General features: G+C 32.9%; 1 pseudogene; it reads left to right on the top strand.

Moving 5' to 3' along the window:
* The window catches only part of LOC100926306, a 129,153-nt pseudogene extending 119,534 nt beyond the window's left edge, over positions 1-9,619 (top strand).
* Positions 9,620-10,362: the final 743 nt, after the last annotated feature.

The following is a 10,362-nucleotide window of genomic DNA, read 5'->3' on the forward strand; positions in this document are numbered from 1 at the left end:
TCCTAGGAAGTAGGTGCCATTATTAATTCCATTTTTACAGATTGAGGAAAATGAAGTCCAAATAGATTAAGGGAAATAATAGCCAGAAAATGTTTGAGTCTAAATTTGAACTTTTTTTTCTGACTCTGAGTCAATCTTTTTTCCACTATGTCTCTTAGATGCCTCAGTTTTCTTATCTATCGTTACCTATCTTTCAGCTTGTTGGGAAAATCAAACTTGATGATATATATATATATTACTTTGCAAACCTTAATGTGTTATACAAATGTTAGATTATTATTATTTACATAATATTTTATTATATAATATAAATATGTGCATATTTATAAATAAATAAAAATTTAAAAAATATAAATGAATATAATATATAAATATTATATAAAATATATATAATACAAATTGCACAGAAGTGGCTGCCCTATACTGGTAAAGTTTCCTCACCCTGAAAATTTTTATATCAATGAACCACTGGACTACAGATGCAGTTTCTATCCCTTTCTATGGCTAAATTGCTTCAGAGTGGCTAAGGTGTTCAGGAATTTTTAAATACTTTAAATGCAATGGGACACAATGCCAGTATGTTATATTTATATAAATAATGACTTAGGAGCACAGGATTAAGGCTGGAAAGGAACTTAGAGGTTATTAGTCTGAATGCTTCATTTTACAGATTAAAAAAAAAATAGAAAATGTCAAATGTGAAAGCACCTGTCCATGATCACACAGCTAGTAAGTAGCTGTGCTGAGAATAGAACTAATGCCTCCTGACTCTAACTCTGGTAATTTATTTAATCTTTATACCACAATGTCTCCTTGTGTTCTGTTACAACTACCCCAAACTTTTGATCAGCTAAAATGTTAGAATCTTCTTGCTAGAGAAATAATTATATTTGAAAATAAGGCAGAAGTAATTGTATTATTCTATTTTTTTCATGGCATGTTAAGTGAAAAGCTATAAAATATTCACAGCTGAAGTCCTGATCTTATTCTATAAAAAAAATTAAATTGGTAGAAGCTCAAGTAAATTGATATTCAATTTTTCTCAATTCTCTAGTAGAATCTAATTATTCTGCCCATGTGAAATCCAATGGAATTAATACTATGTGGCTCCTTATGTTATGTTTATGATATATATTTTATAAATGTAGTAATGTACAATAAATGTACACATATATATGTATATGCACATGCTGTTTGTGCATGTATACACACACAAATACATATATATATATATATATTATATATATATATATACACACACACACACATATATATATATAAACCACAGACCATTAGAATAATAGGTTAAGTCGAGAGTTTAGAATATCAATTAGGAAATCAATTAATTGAAACCATGTTATACTTTTGATGCCAGAATTAATCACTTATCATAAATGATATGCTCCACTTTAATTAAAGCTATTAGCTGCTATTCGTAATTTTTTTTAAAATTTCCTAAAATTATATTTTCACAGCGAAAGCCCATAGTTATCCTACATTTTCCTACACTGACTCATAGAAACATTTCTTAAGCTAAGAATAACATTTCCATATGGTATATAATAATACGTTAATATGTCCACAATTCCATCAATATTATTCCCTCTGTCCAGATCCAGATATCAAAGACTAACCATGTCTTCTCAGTCTATGAGCTTTGTTTACATATTTTCATATTTTGACCTCAGAGAATCCATTAATTGAGTTGGGAGCCTTCCCCTAATTCTCTTAATGTGTCATAGATGTCAGTGGACCACAAAACCTATTCCTTTGCTTTCTCTCCTCTTGCATTAAAGAGAACATTCTTTTGTACTGCCTGTCCTCTGTGGCTGGAATACTTCATCTCTTTGCCTCATCCTCCTGGCTTCCTTCAAGTTTCAGGTCAAATCCCATATTTCAGAAGATGAGAAAGCTAAGTAATATAGTGGGCAGAGCACAAAACTTGTGCAACAAGACAAACCAATATGTTTGCCAAGAAAATCTCAACTAGGGTCATGGAGAATTGGAAACAATGGAAAATAACTCAACATTGAAAAGTATTATTATTTCTGGTCCCTGTGTCCCCCATTAATGCCTTCTTTTTGAGATTAGCTATACATTTGAGATTAGTATGTATATATACATACTTATTTGCAGGTTATTTTCTCTTTAGAATGTGAGATACTTGAGAGCAAGAACTATATTTTTGCTTTTTTTTGTAATACTAATACCTAGTACAATGAATCCCTTATAGCAAGTGCTTAATAAATGCTTGTTGAATAAATGCAATCAGAAGCTGGACCTCCTCCTTTCCAAGCTATATTTCTCTCTGGAAAGATCTTTTCCACTACTTCTTTTGCATAATCCTTGATTGAAAATATGTGGGAGGCTAAGCTACCACTTTCCCTTGGTCTTTTGGATTTACCCTTAATTTGAATTCTTCAGAGATTTAAGTATTCCATAAATAGAACCATAATGTGTGAATCTGCTTTTGCCCATTGCAGATATGGAAAGCACAGTTTTCTATTTCACTTTAGAAATGGAGCAGTTGAGAATCTTACCAGTCTTGCTTGACTTCCTCTAAACAAACTGTCTAAAATGCCCATATTGCAATTTCATTCAAATACACAATGTTTTTCATTGTTCAGTATCATTTTTGCAGAGGTTTCATGCTTTCTCTGATATGTTTTCTATTTCAAAATCTATGGGGCTCTTTCATTGGTTTTGTATGGAATGCTCAGCTGGTCTATGCTTTTTGGTGGCTGAAAAAATAATAAAAACTCATCGTTAGCCATAATGCTGCTGTGTGGTTTTTGGGAGCCTAATGCAATGGTGAAAAACTGAAAGGAGAAAGTACAGAACAATGAGGACTCCCAGCTCAGTTCAGATAGCATCAAGATTTTTGGCCATTTCTTAACATGAGATGTCAATTTGTCCTATTCACACTTGGAGGTATAAGTGAGCTAACCCAGACTTTACAATTCTTGATGACAAAAGTTTCTTAGTCTTAATGATTTTTCTACAGGACTGCTCCTTCTTACTTGCTTTCTGATCATCCATGTTCTTATATATTTCTACTCTCCAGAATTTGTATTACAACCTATATATAATAGTTGTATATGGAGGTATTTTTTTGTTACTTATGAGACTATGCAGCTTAATTATTTTTGTTTGTTTGATTCAGCGCTTATATCATTGACGGATAAAAGAAAATATCTAAATAGTTGATATGAACTACAAATTTAAAAAAGAAAAAAGTGACTCACACTGACAATGTACCTTGGACCTGACATTTTTTTCCTTCAGGAAAATTGATACAGTGGGGAAAAAAAACTTAAAATGTATGTCAAATCTAATCTCTGATGTTTATTGACTGAATAACTTTGGGCAGATTATGTAACTTTTTTTTCCTAAGGCAATTGGGATTAAGTGACTTGCCCAGGGTCATATAGCTAGAAAGTGTTTAGGTGTCTGAATTCAGATTTGAACTCAGATCCTCCTGACTTCAGGGCTGGTGCTCTGTTGTGCCAAAGTTCCCTTTTTAATGTTGTGACCCAGTTTCTCCAATTGTCCTATTTAGTTATTCTGCCTCAGGTTATAACCTTTCCCTTTTAATGTTTGAGATAAAGGTTTTATGGACATTCATTCTTAATGTTTGACAAGATAAAGGTTTATCCATTTTAAATGTCATTAGAATATCAGTAACCTCCCTCCATTAGATTATCCCCACCTAGGTACCTCCATTATGTCATTGTTCTTGTTATTCTATAAAAAAGCTTGCTGTCCCAATACTCAGGTCTAGACTCTTTGAGATGATAGTCTCGTCTAGCCCTGGGATCAACCATGGATCCATTGGTTCCAGTATTTCTCTCCATTTAATAAACTATTGAATTGGTCTCTAATCTCTTGCCTTGCTCAGTTTCTTTGGCATTACACTATCCACTGCACCACCTAGCTGCCTTGTATGTCATTTTCTTTGACACTATTTTCCTCATTCATAAAATGAGAGATATGGACAAACTGACTTCTGAAATTTCTTCTGAGTCTTCCTTACTCCATACCTAGCACTCCAGCCACTGAGCCACCTAGCTACCTTTTGTGGCACATAAAAGGTGCTTAATAAATGCTTTTGGCTGCCTGACTAATTATAAGCAGTGTCTTCTTTAAAAAAAAAAATCCATATAACACTTTCTTCTCTCTCTCTCTCTCTCTCTCTCTCTTTCTCTCTCTCTCTCTCTCTTTCTCTCTCTCTCTCTCTTTTTCTCTCTCCCTCTCTCTTAATTATTTATTTGTTTGTTTATTTTTTTATTGCTGAGGTGATTGCGATGAAGTGACTTGCCCAAGGTCACATAGCTAGTAAGTGTTAAGTGCCTAAGTCCAAACTTGAACTCAGGTCCTCCTGACTCCAGGAACAGGTGTTCTATCCACTGTCTAGGTGCTCCCTCATATCATTTTCTATGGACTTCTTCTGCACTTATAACTTGTGTTACATTTCATTTATATATTTGTTATCCTTATTTAAGCTCCTTAAGAAAGTAAATATGTGCCTGTATATTCTTTCCTACCTGCCACCTATGATTCTAAAATGTACTTTTAAAATCATATTTATTTTGTAAACTTTTTTTAAACAAAGATTCAACCAGATGATCCCTTCTAGTTCTACTGCTCTCTAATTCAAAATAAAATTATGGAAATGGTAAAACAATAAAAGCAGGTTTCATTTTGTTAGTACAGGTTTTTCCTGGGTTCCTTTACTTCATTATTCCCCCAAAAATCTGCATCAGTATTGTCATCTGTGTATAGATACAGAAAACCATTTCTTAGGATATGTATGTATATATATATATATATATATATATATATATATATATATATATACTAATCATCTAGGATTTTTTGTAGATCTCAAATTTTCACCAAAAACTTATTAATTCGACAACATAATCAGTTGCCTAATTTAAGCTAGTTCATAGAAGTAAAAATTTACAGTAAGTAAACTGAAAGAAAGATCCTTAAAAATCACCTGTCTAAATCCATTTTACAGATATAAAACTGAGGCCTAGAAGAGGGATGACACTGTTCTAAGAATGCATTGGTATAAGCAAAACCTAAGTCCCTGACTCCAAGTCTGGCATTTGTTTTTCACTACATCAATGTATGTTTTTAAACTCCAATCATGGAAATCCTTTATCAATTTTCATCAGTTTTTGTTTTTGTTTTTTTAACTTTGGGATTTTGAGGAAATGTTTAGTGCTTTTTATAGATTTTGTCCCAACTAAGCATTTTTGTGTCATGTTAATAGTGCTTTACAATTGAGATTTAGAGGATTTTATAGTTAGCCTTAAAACATTTTCAGAATTAAATTATAGTCAAAACTATTATTTATCAAATATACACATATATCTCACAATAAGGGGCCATAGTGGAAAGAACACTGACTTTGGAATCTGAGACCCAAGTGAACATGGCCCGATTTTACTGGCCTATTTTCTTAACTATAAAAAGAGGTGGTTGACCAAATGACATTTATTGTCCTTATACATCTATATTTGTGATCTTACAACTCCAAATGTTAGCCTATCTTAGCAAACATCTTTGTCTTTTAAAAAAATAATTTTTCATATAAATGTGTATATGTATGTATATATATGTATGTGTGTATATATATATATTCACACACATTTATATATAGATACATATGCACTATGTATATATGTATATTTTTCCATTTTTCTTCTATATTCACTGAATTCATTGATTGAGATATCTGATGATGTGGTTGGTCACCAATGGATATACATGACATTAATATAAAATGCTAAGGACTGATTCTAACAACAAGTTAAAATAGTTATCTTTGAGCTCTAGCTTTAGACTATTTTCATTTGATTTTCCATAAACTCTTGATATTTTTCTTCCTTGGAAGATAAAAACATAGAGGTCACAGAATTAGTGCTGGAAAAGACCCTAGAGATCATGTACTTCATCTATTATATAATGGTTTAAGAAACTGAGATGAAGGGATTAAGTGATTCAGCCAAGATTACATAGATACAAAGTAGTAAAAACCAAAGGTGGATGAGCATCCTAGAAAAGGGCTTGGCAAGTCCTCAGACCAGAGGTCCTAGATCTTACCTAAATATGGAAATTTAAGAATCATTTGCATAGAAATAGGGATTGATGAAGGAGAAAGAGAAACAGAGAAGGAGAGGCAGAGACAGACAGAGGCAGAAAAAAAAAAGAGACACACACAGAGGAAGAAGAAAGAAGGAGGAAGAGAAAGAAGAGGAGGAAGAAGAAGAAAAAAAGGAAGAGAAAGAAGATTAAAGGCAGAGGAAAATGGGGGAAAGAGAGTGCACAATGGAAGTTGAGAGACCTGGATCATTAACACATTTGAGTTATTAGAATGTATGGTACCACCCTTTGCTGACATTGTTTCTGTCAATCCATGAAGTCCATCATAATAACACTTTTACCTTTTGTACACAAATAGCAGAGGACAGAGAAATGGATAAAATTTGAAATCCTATTCATATAACTTAGTCCACAATGTCCATAATGGATTGTTCTTCTGATAAGGCATTGCTACGGCAGAGAATGATGAGAAGTAAACTTTAAATCTTAGTCTGTGTGTGTCTCTGTGTGTGTGTGTGTATACATACATGTATATCTTTATATATGTATATATGTATGTGTGTATGTATGTTTATGTGTGTATGCATTTATGTACACATACACACAGTGTGACCATGAGTGAATGAATAGTTTATTCTTTCAGTGATTCAAGCAATTCTCTAAGACTTATGTGCAGATGTTTACTGATATATATCAGTGGAAGAAGGGTCCACATTATGAGAACTAAAGTCCAGGCCCGCTCCCCTATAAAATAAAGAAAAAAAAGGAGGGAAGGGGTATGACTACTCATACATTGTTGATTCATAGATATAGAACTGGAGGTTCTTTAGCCTTAAGCCTTAAGAGGCCAAAAAGTTCAAATCCTTTATTTTACAGATGAAGAAAGCAAGACACAAGCTGACTAAGTTAAACTTACCTTGGCTAATTTAATTGTCTAAGGTGATATTGAAGTCCAAGTCTTGCTGCTTGTAGCCTGGTTCAATAGCACAGGTAGAAGGCTACTTTCTAATCTATGTCTATATCTATACATATTTATGTCTATATAGATATAAATATATAGAGACATATACACCTACATATATGTATATCAGTATATATATATATATATATATATATATATATATATACACACACACATGTATATACACACACGTATGTGTATATATATATGTGTGTGTGTTTGTACATATATTTATATGTAATTCCTAGGAACAGCACAATATGATAACTAATTAAGGTTAATGGGTCCCAGGAAGAAAGAATCTTATTGTTTAACTCATTGAATGCATTAGGGAGATATGTTGGGTTAGTGGCGGTTATAGGAAAGGCTCCAATCTTTGTTTTAATAAAAGCAGTGACATACTCAGGTAAAACCAGGAGTTTTCATCATAGATTTATGAACAGCTGTGATTATGCTCTCTTCTTATATGTGAGTAGTCCTGACAGCTTATGACAACCACGACTTCCATTACAACTTGTGCTCCACATTGAAAATTATAGCACCTTTCACTCCTCCTATAAATTATTTTCTGCCTTTGACCTCTTTGCATTTTAAAAATGATCACCAAGGAGAAGTGTGTGCTTTTCTTTCTCCTTGTAGACAAATTATTACAAGGACATAAGGACATAGAAAGTTATAGGACAATGGAGTGGCTAAAGATTAGTCTTGAGAATGGAAAGCCCTTGATTTGACCTTGGCTTATGACTACTAGCTATGTGTGCCTGGTAAAGTCACATAACAAGTCATTGTCCTAGAACGTCCTAAGGGCAGAAGTCACAGATGAGTTACTGATTCCAGGTAGTGAAGAGGATTTCCCCATCAGGAATACTTTATACTGATAAAATCACTGGTCTGCCCACAAAGATAGAGATTGAGAGATCTGTCAATATCTACATCACATCTATATCCATAAAAAGATGTAGGCTATCTACCTATTGATCTATCTATTCAAGATGCTACATACATATAATATTTATCTGTATGCAATGCAATGAAATAAAACATAACGTCTTATTATACATATATGACATATTATGGATAATATAATATGATATTATTCTATGATATATTACACATTATACACAAACTCTATCATATTATATTGCATTGTATTATACTATATTGTGTCATGTTCTGCCATATATCATGCCATACTATGCCATATCAAACCCATACCATAGTATAGTATACTGTAGTGTACTATGCTATTCAGTATTATACTACATTATTATTATATTGTACTACATTATACTATTATTATATTATAATATATCACAGATTATACATGTGATGTGGTTTGATGATGTATTATATTATTAACTAATATTATATAATCAAAATGTAATAATTATGTGTTATATAATTTAACATTGTATAAGATATACTAATTATATAAATAATGTTATTACATTATGACTCGATCATTGTATTATATAGTATTTGTTTTATATATTCCATCGTTCTATTTTTATTTTATACTATACTATGATATATTATAATGTAGCTATTTTAATATAATTTACAGATCAACTTGTATATATCTGTAAGCCTATCAGTAATTGGGTTCTAGGGTTCTAGCATATTTTTGTATGCAATCTAGACTTTAAAAGATATGAAATGAAATTTCACATAGGTGAAGGTATGGAAAATTTCAGATAGAAGCCAACCAGAGCCAAAGCTTTCTGTCAGCCATCCTCTGGGCTACCCATTCTTCCCTGTGTGGGACCCCCAGCTAGACTGTGTTGGGATATAACTGGTTTCCTTCTGTATGATTTGGCAGCTACAGGGGCATACCTGCACATATTTATACATTTTACTCCAACCAGCTTGCTCTTCCCCTTGGATTGCTTAGGACTGATCCCATGGCTTGTAGGAATGCCTTACCATTGTAAAACTGAAAAGAAGAGACTTCTTATTGTGTCTGGATTCACCTTCGTTGTAGGAAGTGGTCTGGGCCCTACCCTGGATTTATGCATGACTGCTAATCCAAACATTGTTCCCATCTCCTAGGCTGGAACTGCAATTGTCTTCAGCTGTTTTACCTTGAGTTCAGTTCTTGCAAGGCATCATGGCTATGTCTTCCTAGGGGGCATCTTGATTTCTGCCATGAGCCTTATTTTTGTCTCTTCTTTGGGGAACCTCTTATTTGGATTTCATTTGCTCTTTCAGGTGAATCTGTATTTGGGACTGGCAGTTATTTGTGGCTTTATCCTTTTTGATACTCAGCTCATAATAAAAAAAGTATGAGAATGGAGATAAGGATATATCTGACACGGTGTTGACCTCTTCTTGGATTTTGCCGTCTTCTTATGGGGATTTTTGATGATCCTGGCAATGAATGAAAAGAACAAGATGAAATAAAAGGAACAAACACCATCCAGCCTTTCTATCTTTTGGCTTCTATCCCTCAACCCCCTTATTTTTTCAATGTACACATTACAGGGGGCATGTTCCATGTTAATGAAAAACATCAGAAAAGATTTTGCACTTTGTATTTTTATCTAAGATAGTTGTTTCAATAAAAAAAAAAAGTGATTAACACCTTCCTCTTTGTAATTTCCCTCTATGTTCCCTGGGGTTCTTTATCAATGCCTTTCCTTCCCTATATAGACCCTTGTCTTTTTCCCTTCTTAAAGTCATTATATCCTGATAGTAATGATGAAAATGGAACCAAAGCAAAAGCAATGGATTCTAGGAATCAAGTCTTCCTAGTTGTACTTACCAGGCAGATTTAAAGTTTTTTGGGGGGCGGGAGGAGGTATTTCGTTTTGCTTTATTTTTATTTTTTTTTTACTTTCTAACGCCCTTTTCTTCTCCTTTGGCTTCATTTTCATTTGATTACTTATTATGGATGTAAATATAGAATTATAGGGAAGGGTATATCTTAGTGGATTGATCAGAGGCATTAGAACTAAGGTTACTTGTAGGCAGTTTGGTATTAGGAGAGTGGATAATATGCATTTAGGATTAGGAAAGCCAGAATTCAAATCCTACTTCAAACCTTTGCTATCAATGTGACCTTAAATAGATCACTTAACCTCATTCAATCTCAATTTTCTCTTGTATTAAAAAAAAGCAATAATATTAACATTCAGAGTACTGTATGAGGTTCAAATGAGACAGTTATATGGAAAGCACCTTATACACCTTAAAGGACTATATAAATACTAGTGATGATGATGATGATGATCTCAATTCAACAAGGTGAAAGACAAATAACACAGCACATAGAAAGTGCTTACTGGAGA

Source organism: Sarcophilus harrisii, chromosome 4 (genome assembly GCF_902635505.1).
Source record: "Sarcophilus harrisii chromosome 4, mSarHar1.11, whole genome shotgun sequence".
Lineage (NCBI taxonomy): Eukaryota > Metazoa > Chordata > Mammalia > Dasyuromorphia > Dasyuridae > Sarcophilus > Sarcophilus harrisii.